The sequence below is a fragment of the Musca autumnalis genome, unplaced genomic scaffold (assembly GCF_047663935.1).
Source record: "Musca autumnalis isolate F117 unplaced genomic scaffold, ASM4766393v1 scaffold_2, whole genome shotgun sequence".
Classification (NCBI taxonomy): domain Eukaryota; kingdom Metazoa; phylum Arthropoda; class Insecta; order Diptera; family Muscidae; genus Musca; species Musca autumnalis.
This window is the reverse complement of record NW_027411755.1, coordinates 108,816,285-108,828,481: the sequence shown is the minus strand read 5'-3', so window position 1 is coordinate 108,828,481 and position 12,197 is coordinate 108,816,285. Positions and strand designations below refer to the sequence as shown.

Genomic DNA, 12,197 nt, shown 5'->3' with positions numbered 1-12,197 from the left:
AGCGATCTAATTTTAAAGGTTAAAAAGTGGTTAAATCGAATTCTCCCGCTTTTTGAGACTTTTATGTTTTAGCTTTTCATGCACTCATAAGTTTAGCAAATATAGCGATTATAAAATAATAGGCCCCGAAATTCGTTTACAAATATATAGCAGTTTGGACCACGGGGCATTCCTGAACATTTTTTGAATATTAGGTTCAGTAGTTTTGGAAAAATAATGTTTTGAAAATAGTGGGCGTGATCATCGGTTTTCAAGATATAACATATAAAAAAGAAGTCCTGGTCCGGTATCTTGGCTCCAAATATGTACCTAGGGTGCACACAACTTCATTGCCTACCAAAATGTATGCTGAAACCGATATAATCATACATTTGGCTTATATAGCGTTTAACAGAAAGGCATGGGGAAGGTGCCCCACCTCTTCCGAAATTCATAATGTATACATAACAACGGCAAACATTGAGCTTTTGTCGCAAATTTTATGGAAATCCCTTCAGTAGTATTGGAGTTATGACATATTAAAAAAAAAAAAACAGGCGTGGTCGGGGCTATAGGCCCTAAAGAGGTACCTAGATTGTAGATTAATCCGTAAATTTTTAATCCGATACATGCATAAATTTGCAAATATAACGTTTTTTAAAAATATCACATAGGGAGGTACCCCGCTCCCTCTGGAATTCAATAAAATATGTAACCTGTTTTCGGGGGGCGTGGTAAACTTTTCTTTCCAAAAAACCTAAGTTTGGTTATGACAGCATTTGATTTTTATTCATAAAGGTAAGGCGTTTTTTTCAAATATGCCCCCTTCAAAATTCAAGAAAATATGCCCGTACATTCCCTGACATTTTGAGGAAAATCGGTTCAGTTGTTTTGTAGATGTAACATATTTTAAAAAGTGGGTGTGGTCAAGTCATTGGATCCTAAAAAAGTGGGTAAGGTCTTCCGAAATAGATACATTCGTAATTATTGTAAATATAACATTTTTAAAAAAGTAGGGTATAGAGGAAGTTCCCCGCCCCTTCCGAAATTCAACTGAATTTGTAGCCAATTTTAAGCGGGGGCCATCCTTGTACATTCCCTGGCAATTTCAGGAAAATCAGTTCAGTAGTTTTTGTAGAAATGATTAAAATTTAAAATTGAAAAAAGGGGGCGTAAATTTTCTTTGCATAAAAAATATCGAAATCGGTCCAGCCATTCTCAACTGATGTCATGACCAACGAACGACATTTGATTTTTATTTTTAAAGATTTAAAAGTTTAGACAAATCGCGATTTCCTTGAAAATCCCTTCAGTAGTTTTGTAGATATAACCTAATTAGAAAGTGAGCGTGGTCGGATCTTAAGTCCCAAAATAAGTACGTACGGTTGGAGACACAATCGCCATTGACTCGCAAATAAATTCCGAAACCGATACATTCGTATTTGTAATAGGGCATAGGGGAAGTACCCGCCCGATCCGAAAGTCAAAAAATATGTAGCCTATTTTTATCGGGGACCAACCCTGTACATTCGCTGAAAGTTTCAGGAAAATCGATTCAGTAGTTTCGTAGATATAACATATTTAAAAGAGTGGGCGTTGTCCAGTCTTAATGCCCCAAATAAGCACGTAAGGTCGGAGACACAATCGCCATTGACTCGGAAATTAATTTTCAAAGCGATACATTTGTAATTGTTGCAAATATTGCATTTTTACAAAAATAGGGCATAGGGGAGGCACCCCGCGCGATCCGAAATTCAACCAAATGTATAGCCTATTTCAACAGGGGGCCACCACTCTACGTTCCCTGAAAATTTCAGGAAAATCTGTTGAGTAGTTTCGTAGATATAACATATTTATAAAAGTGGGCGGAAAAGTGGGCTTGGCCAATTTTTCTTTGCATAAAAACCTAAACTGGACTATGACTAACATTTCCACAAAAAATTATCCAAATCGCTCCAGCCGTTTTCAACTGATTCAATTACCAACAAACGACAATTGAGTTTTATATATGAGGCGTTCAGAGCACACTTCGACTAACTCCATAAAACAAAAAGTTGAGAAAAGCAATTGTTGGGGTCTTGGTTGGTAAAATGAGGAACACACAATTTATATTTTATACAAAAGAACACAATGTTTATTTAAGGAAGTAAAGACTCAGACTGAAGAAAATTTACATAAATTTCTGTATATATGGTATAATATTGACAACTCATATTTCAATGGTATGTAGTTAGAAATATTGTTTATGTTTACAGTGAATGTTTTACAAGTGTCTACAACATCTCCCTTTTTTAAGTTAATCAATAAATCTGGCTGGCGGTCTACGATTGCGAGTTGGTCTTGAAACTGGTGGAGGTGATGGAGCTGTAGGTGTGCTAAACATTACAGGTGATCGCCGGTCACCTTCAAGAGAGCTAGAAGAATCAGTAATGGAAACAGCATCTGGTTGGTGTTCTATATTTTCGGGATTCTGAATTTGCTGTCGATTTGGTGAATGTTCATCGTGAATTACTTGTTCCATTTCTTGATGCGATTGCTGTTCAGTTTGAGTACAGGGCTTTATACCAAAAATCTCCATCATCATTTGAATAGAACCTGCGGTTGAATCGGGAATACCTTTGTCTGTTCTTTGGATCAGCTGATTAATATGAGATCTAATGAGTTTTGTTTTCTGACCTTCATAAATGTAGACGTTGTAGTTAACTACGCCCACTCGTTCCACTATTGTTCCGGGTATCCACATTTGTTTCCCATTCCTATAAATTTGAGCATATACGAGGTCATTTGCTTTGAAGCTTCTCCGCTTTGCTCCATGCTTTTTGTTGAACTGTTGTTCCATTTTGACATTTCGTTGTTTGTCCTTCGTATCATTTTGAGGCTTCAATAAGTCGAGTGTTGTTTTGATTTTACAATTTAGAAACAATTCTGCAGGGGATTTTGAATTTTCCTTTGGAGTGGATCTATATGTTTGAAGGAATGTTTCCAGTATTGTATCACTATTTCCCTCACCCTTAAGTTTTTTCATGGCTCGTTTGAAAGTTCCAACGAATCTTTCTGCTTGTCCATTTGATTGGGGGTGATATGGAGCAGTTCTTATATGATTGATACCTCTTGATTTCATGAATTCCTGGAATTGATCACTGACAAATTGTGTGCCGTTGTCAGACACTAGTGTGTCACAGTTTCCGTAGCGTGAAAACATTTCCGTTAATTTTGAAATCATTGTAGTAGTTGTAATGTTTGAGACTTTTACAATCTCAGGCCATTTTGAGTAAGCATCGACAATCACGAGATAGTATTGACCATTGCATGGTCCCGCTATGTCGATATGAATTATTTCCATTGGTCTGGATGCCAATGGCCATGACTGCAGAGTGTGTTTGACAGGTTTGGTTGATGCAAGTGCACATTTCTGACAATTTCTTACAAAGACAGCGATATCTTCATCTATCCCTGGCCAGTAAACGTGACTTCTTGCCAGTGTCTTCATACGCTCTTTACCTGGGTGTCCACGATGTAATTGTTTTAGTATTTGCTGTCTTAGACTCTCAGGAATTACGATTCTATCGTTGAACATGATGCAATCTTGAATGACACACAAACTATCTCTTCTAGAGTGGTATTGAATTAAATCTGGTGATAATTCTGAAGGCCAACCATTCTGTAGTGATTTTATTACAGTTTGCAATGTTGAATTTTGCTGTGTGGCTTGTTTTACTATATTGAATGTGATAGGCAATTCGTTGAAATGATCTTGAAGAGATGCTGTGCAATCAGCTTCTAGTGTTAAACAAGCTATGACTATGTCCTCATCGGGTTTTGTGGTATTGTTGATAAGTCTTGATAACATGTCTACGCATCCAAAATCCTTGGTGTTTACGTATTGTATCTTGAAATTGTACATCATGAGTGTCAGTGCCCATCTTTGTAGTCTGTTTGCTGCGTATACCGGAATTCCCTTTTTGCTGCCAAAAATTGTAAGTAGGGGTTTATGATCCGTACATAAAATAAATTCTCTTCCATAGAATGACTTGTGGAATTTCTTCACTGCATAAACTAACCCTAAAGCTTCTTTTTCGATTTGGGAATAGTTTTTCTCTGCCGGTGTCAATGTACGAGAAGCATGTTCAATTACCTTTTCCGAACCGTCAGGAAAAATGTGGCAAATGAATGCTCCTATGCCTTTTTCTGAGGCATCAGCTGCAACTTTGATTGGTAGAGAAGGATTATAATGTGTCAACATTAGATCTGAGTTAAGAATAGATTTGAACTTTTGAAAAGTTTGTTGACATTGCTGATTCCACTCAAACTTTACATTGTCTTTGAGTAGATAATCTAAGGGTGCCCTTAAGTTTGTCATATTTGGTATGTACTTGCCATAGTAATTGATAGATCCGAGGAAAGATCTCAGTTCAGATTTGTTTGTTGGCGGTGGTAGATCTAAGATTGTTTTGATCTTGTTTGCATCTGGTTTTAGCCCTGATGGTGTAATGTTGTTTCCCAGATATGTGACTTGTTTTGAGAAAAATGTGCATTTCTCAAACTTGATATGGAAATTGTACTCACGGAGCTTCTTTAGAACTTTGTGTACGTTTTCCAAATGTTTTTCCGCTGTATTACCTCCGATGATAATGTCATCAATGTAGGCTGCTGTATCGTCGATTCCTGTTAGCATGGTGTCCATAAGCTGTTGGAAAGCACCTGGAGCACATTTAACCCCCGGAGCTAGACGATTGAATTTGAATAACCCTTTGTGGGTATTTATTGTGAGAAGTTTTGCAGAATCCGGTGTAACTTCCGTCTGCAAATATGCATCCGACAAATCAATGTGGGTGAACATGCAGCTGTTACCGATCTTTGCATACAAATCTTCCGGACGGTGTAATGGATATTTGTGTGGTTCCAAACTATCATTTAGTCCTTATGAGTAGTCTCCACAGATCCGTACCGTGCCATTTGATTTCTTTACTGCCACAATTGGAGCTGCCCAATCAGAGTATTCAACTGGAGTTATGACGTTCAATGATTGCAATCGTTGTAACTCATCCTCAATTAAAGGGAGCATTGCGTAAGCGACTGGTCTTTTTGCTCTAAATATTGGTCTAGCACCGGGTTTTAGATGTAGTTCTACTTGTGTTTTTGAGCATTTGGATGGAGTGTTTTGAAATACGTCACTGTATTCTGATTTAATTTTTGACAGTTCATTATTTATAGATTCTTTTGTTTGTAATTGACAACAAATGCTGTTAAGTGGTTTGTCCCACAAGCCAAAAATTTCACACCAATCTGCACCAAAAATGCAAAGAGTATCAATGTCTACTACAGATAAAATACATTGTTGTACATCACCTGATAGCCGTACTTGACATGGAAACTCGGCTATGACTTTGATTTTGTTTTTGGAAGCACTTGTTACGAACTTGTCATCGCATTGCGTTCCTGGCTTTCCCATTTTCATCCAGAGTTTCTTACCAATAATGGAAATGTCTGAAGCGGTGTCGATTTGCATTTTGATATCATGACCAGTTCCTCCTGATGATGATGGGTTTATAGTGGCCATGACGAATTTCCGATTTGAAGCGGATGATAGTCGATTGACCTGAACGACACTTGTCTGAGGCGAATTTGATTTCTTGTGATGATTGAATTTCTTCTGACCTTGCATTGATTTGTTCGGTTTTTTAGAATTACAAAAACCTTCCTTATGTCCTGTGACCTTGCATTGTATACATGTGTGCTTTGCGTAGTTGCAAAATTTGGAGTAGTGCATCCCTCCACAATTCCAACATGGTGTTTTGGGAACTTTTGTGTTCTGATTAGCTTGATTTTTCCAATGTTTATTATGTGATTTGACAACATGTACATTTGTTGGTGAATTTTCTTGTACCATGGCTGTATCATGTTTCAAATTAAGCAGTCTTTGGGCTTGAGTGACTAACTTATTCAGAGAATTGTTAGAATCATCCTCCAATGATGACAAACATCTCGTTCGAACTTCTGAATCGTTGTGCGCTTGTAGACCACAAACAAAAACAAGACACTTAAACTGATCTGGAGTCATTTCCGAGAGCTTGAAATTTTCACATGCTACATTTACCCTTGCTGCGTAGGCAACCAGATCCTCTTGAGGTTTTTTAGTTATTTGCAAACATTTGTATCTTGTGCTGAACAAAGATTCTTGTAATCCAAAAATTTCTTTCAAGATTTTGACTTACTCTGCAAACGAATTGTCCCTTGGATTCTTAGGTAAAATGAATGATGCGTATTTGCTATATGCAACAGAATTCAGTTTCCGCATTAACAATTGCACTTTGGCAGCATCGTCCAGCGAATTTCCTTCAACCAAGAATATATATTCATATCTGGAATACCAATTATTGAATGTTAAACCTTCTGTTTCATCGTAGCAAAATTCCGAAATGCTGTTGGATAATTTCTCAATTAATTGTTCATTATTAAGAGGAGTTCCATTCGTCAAGCTTGCTAGGAGTTTGCTCTGCAATTCCAATAGTTCCAAAACTTTTTGATCTGCCATAATCCTCGTCGCCAATTTGTTGGGGTCTTGGTTGGTAAAATGAGGAACACACAATTTATATTTTATACAAAAGAACACAATGTTTATTTAAGGAAGTAAAGACTCAGACTGAAGAAAATTTACATAAATTTCTGTATATATGGTATAATATTGACAACTCATATTTCAATGGTATGTAGTTAGAAATATTATTTATGTTTACAGTGAATGTTTTACAAGTGTCTACAACAGCAATGATGAAATGTATATTGTTTTTTAAAATTCCCTTGATAATATGGATTCAAATATATAATGTAGAATGCATAATAGCAGGTATAGCTTTCATCTAACGGTATATAAAATAAAATAAAAACAAATAAGAAAAGCGTTAAGTTCGGCCGGGCCGAACTTTTTATACCCTCCACCACAAATTTCAGCCATTTCGGTGGATTAATGTGGCCACTACCTTCAAAATACCGAAATTCGGAAGGTACCGTTCTATGGGGGCTATATGATGGCGTGGACCTATAGCTACAAATTTTTGGGGGAAAGTTTTATACGCCTAAAGAAGACTAAATACCAAATTTCAGCCATATCGGTGTGATAATGAGGCTAAAACGTTCAAAATATCGAAAATCGGGAGATATTGTATTATGGGGGCTATATCAACACGTGGACCTATATAAACATTTTATGGTAGAAATGTTTCTTAGCCTCTGGAAACACAAAATACAAAGTTACAACCGATTCTTTGGTCAAATGGGTATAATACATTCAAAATATATTAAAATGACGCGTACTTCATAAGGGGTCTTATGTGGGGACTATACCAAAACGTGGACCTATATAACCCAACTTTGGTAGGAATGTTTTCTGGGTTCTGAAAGCACAAAATACCAAATTACAACCAATTCTGTGGTCAAATGGGTCTAATACATTCAAAATATATTAAAATGACGCGTACTTTATATGGGGCCTTATATGGGGGCTATACCAAAACGTGGACCTATATAACTCAACTTTGGTAGGAATATTTTTTGGCCTCTGGAGACACAAAGTACCAAATTACAACCAATTCGGTGGTAAAATGGGCTAAATATCTTAAAAATTCCTTAAAACGACGACGCGTCACGCGTCATTTTGTATGGGGGCTATACGAAAGCGTGGGCCTACATAGCCCGCTTTCAATACCAAAAGTCCTACGTAAATATAACATATTTTCCCAAAATTTCATCAACCTACGTCAATCCGTTCGGACGCTAGAGTGATTTCCACAGACGGACAGACAGACGGACGGACATGGCTATATCGATGTAGAATTGCACGCTGATCAAGAATATATATACTTTGTGGGGTCTACAATGATTATTTCGAGTAGTTACAAACGTAGTGACAAACTTAATATACCCCCATCCTATGGTGGAGGGTATAACAATAGTCAACAAACAATCGTTAGTAATGGTGGAGTTAATCGAAGTGTGCACTGAAAAAAGTAATAAAGTTAGGTCTTGAATTTTTTTATTAACGAACAACTTAGTTTTATACACATATATTACAGGTTTTACATAAAAATTAATGTTGGCAGTTCGGTTATAAAACAATATTTGTAATTAATTCATGTTAGCTTTATGTTAGCGTCATTCTTCATGGCTAGGTTTACGATGTTTCCGACGTATGTAATATACGTCAAAAATGTATGTTAAATACGTCATAATAAGGCCACGTTGCGAGCAGAGCTACATTTGAATGTGGAGTTAATCGAAGTGTGCACTGAAAAAAGTTGCATATTATTCAGTGGTCAATAAAAACTTGTTATTTAAAGGTGCTCATCTTTATTATTCAGGAAAGATATTATAATCATTAATAGATATGGCGATATCAAAAGCTTTGACACTAAAATCTCATTTTTTTTCAAAAAGTGGAGTTAGTCGAAGTGTGCACTGAGCGGCTCATATAAAGATTACCAATAAAATATACATACGAGAAAGTGTGATTTGCCATGTTTCTCAATTTCTCTACATTTAATATAAAAATTTGTTGAATCAAGTGAAGGAATTGATCCAAAGCAAAGCACTAGAGTGATTTCATTGAAAAAATCACGAAATTATGCGTTTCTAGATCGAGTTCCATAGTAGAGTAAAATAATGAAATTGCTGCAGGGTTTAAAAGCCAACATCTAAAACCATTAGCATTAGCTGTACACTTCAACTGCTACACAACATTGACACACACGGCCAAATAAGCAACCTAACGCATATTTATTTTTGTACATTTTTGCTTATTTCATTTTTTACGCCTAAGCTTTTTTTTCGTTATACATAATCGACAACCACGCTACATATTTAGCATTCGGCTGACCAGTCGTCGAAGCACATATACAGCCGACCGATGTTTCTGTGAGTATTGTTGCCAACGCAGTAATAAAAAAGGTGTCATTTAATGTCAAAATGGCTTCATCATACCTAAAAAATACTAATTATTGCCCTGTTCCAGAACCTGCAAGAAGCTACTATTTTTTGAAAAAAAAAATAGTAAAAATTAGTAGATTCTTGCAGTACTGGAACAGACCATATTATTTTTTAAAAATAACAAAAAATATATATTAAACGGCTTCAACAAAAATTCACATGTCCTTTGAAAAAGTGGAAATAATTATATCGTGATTTTTAATGCATTACACTGGTAACTCTGAACTCAAACACAATTGTTTGCTGAAAACCTGGCTAAGCCGTTGAAACTATGTTGCTTATTCTCTTTTCTGATATGTGTTGATAATGTGTGCTGCAAAATATGATTATGAATGTCCGATGCTCTTTTATTTTAGCAACAATATTAAATAGCATCAGCGTCGCTGGCAATATTTTTGTGAAATTGGACGAATTTTGTGATTTGATAATTAGAAATGTAACCGCTTACCTCGTCAATGTTGATACACGAGGAAGTTATAGTGGTTCATAATTACCTAAAGGCTTAGACAGATAAAGTGCTGCCACATTGGTCCTTTCATATGGGAATACTTTCTTAGTGATATCTCGCATTATATAGGAAGCAAATCGTCGATGCATGTTTATATTGTTATCGTCACAGTTCACAACTTCTTTTTCAATTGGATTTTCACCAATCTTCTAAGAATTGAGGAAACTTTCTTAACAATGTTATTCAAATTATAATCAAAAACGTTGTTGCTTATACATAGACATCGGATTTTTGCATAGGCTTGAAAATTATACTTACTTAGCTGGCCTTTTACAGAACATTTGTTCCATAAGCCGAACTAAGAAAAAATCTCCAATCCTCTCTGTTTGCTGCTGTATTTTCCCAATCTGGGATATGTAGCTTTGTGATATCTCGTTTCACTTGTTCGCTCCAACGAAGCTTTGGCCTTCCAGATCTGCGAGAACCTCCATGCGGCCCGTATTTATACGCCTTTTTAGCGGGTTCATCATCACTCATTCTTATAACATGGCCTAGCCATCGCAATCGTTGTATCTCGATTCGTTCAACTATATTAATGTCATTGTATAGTTGATACAGCTCGATGTTCATACGACGCCGATATTCGCCGTCAACACAGATTGGCCCGTAGATCTTTCGAAGAATTTTTCTCTCAAACACACAAAGCACTGCCTTATCTGCTTGAGCAAGTACCCATGCTTCGGAACCATACATTAGCACGGGTAGTATCAGTGTTTTGTACAGTGTTATTTTTGTTTGGCGAGAGGTGGCTTTATTCCTAAACTGCTTACTCAGCCCAAAGTAGCATCTGTTAGCCAACACTATTCTTCTTCGTATTTCACAACTGATGTTATTTGTTGTGTTTATGGCGGTGCCGAGGTAGACGAAGTCCTTTACTACCTCAAAATTATAGGTACCAACATTCACAGATGGTGCGGTGTTTATGGACATATTACGCGTCGATACCATCAACTTGGTTTTTACGCCGTTTACTGCCAGACCAACTTTAGCAGATTCTCTTTCGACTTTTGCAAAGGTGTCAGTTACTTCCTTTACCGATCGACCCATGATGTCAATGTCGTCGGCATAAGCCAGTAACATGTGGCTGTTCGTGTATATCGTTCCATTTCTTTTGACCTTCGCGTCTCGTATGACCTTTTCCAGCAGGATGTTGAATAGATCACACGACAGGCCGTCTCCTTGTCTGAAACCTCTTTTGGTAGTAAACTCTTCGGAGAGGTTCTTTCCAATTTTAACTGAGGATCTCGTCTCAGTTAATGTCATTCTACAAAGTCGAATGAGCTTTGCAGGAATACCAAAATCAGACATGGCTTGGAACACCTTTGAACGTATAGGGCTGTCGAATGCTGCTTTATAATCGACGAAAAGATGGAAGGTGTCGATCTGCATTTCTTGGGTCTTTTCCAGGATTTGTCTCAAGGTAAATATCTGGTCAATGGTGGATTTGCCAGGTCTAAAGCCGCACTGATAGGGTCCAATAATTTCATTGACCATAGGCTTTAGTCTCTCACACAATATGCCAGATACTATCTTATATGCAATAGGGAGCAGACTTATGCCCCTATAATTGGAGCACACAGTCTTATCACCCTTCTTGTGGACTGGACATAGGATGCTCACGTTCCAATCGTCGGGTACGCGTTCTTCCTGCCAGATGGTGCTAACTAGCTGATGCATACACCTTATCAGCGTGTCGCCTCCGGTTTTGAACAGCTCGGCTGGTAGGCCATCGGCTCCTGCCGCCTTATTATTCTTCAGCCGGTTTATTGCTGTCCTTACCTCATCTTGGCTGGGCGGTATACATTCAATACCATCATCTGGGATTGGATCTGTGGTATCTTCGCCGTCTTCACTGCTATCGGATACCAACAGTTTGGAAAAATGTTCTTTCCATATCCTGAGCACACTATCTGTATCAGTTACCAAATTACCTTGTTGATCTCTACAGGACGATATTCCTGTACCAAAGCCATCAGTTTGATGCTTCACTCTTTGGTAGAATTTTCGGACTTCGTTCTGTCTCCTGTATATCTCCATTTGTTCACACTCCCTCTTTTCCATTTCTCTCTTTTTCCTGCGGAAAAGACGTTTCTCCTCTCTCCTTTTCTCCCGATACCTCTCTCGTGCGCTACGCGTTGCTACAGATTGTAAAGTAGCCCTATATGCCGCATTTTTTTCTTCGGTAGCAGCACGGCACTCCTGGTCATACCACGGATTCTTTGGTGGAGGTCTCTGGTATCCAAGTACTGATTTTGCGGCTGTTTGCATGGAGTGGGCAATATTTTGCCATTGTGCTGATATGTTATCGGGACGAGAAGCGCTATCATTAAGCAATTGGGTCAGTTGAGTGGAATATGCTGTGGCTATCTGTTGTGTTTGCAGCTTGGCGATGTCCAACTTTCGTGTTGTGTCTGTCCGTGCTTTATTTGCAACGTTTAGACGGGTACGTACCTTTGCTGCAACGAGGTAATGGTCCGAATCTATGTTTGCTCCTCGGAACGATCGTACATCCAACACGCTCGATGAATGTCTTCCATCTATCACAACGTGATCAATTTGATTTATTGTTCTTTGGTCTGGAGACAGCCAAGTGCCCTTATGAATATCGAGATGCTTAAATCTGGTACTGCTAACTACCATGTTTTTTGCCGCTGCGAAGTCTATCAGCCTCATTCCATTGTCTGATGTTTCACTATGTAGACTGAATTTCCCAACTGTTTGTCCAAAG

General features: G+C 37.7%; 1 protein-coding gene across 12 annotated transcripts in view; it reads left to right on the top strand.

The window, feature by feature from the left end:
* The window catches only part of LOC141394445 (pseudouridylate synthase RPUSD2-like), a 196,246-nt gene that overhangs the window by 149,417 nt on the left and 34,632 nt on the right, over positions 1–12,197 (top strand). The gene's annotated exons all lie outside the window — the stretch shown is intronic.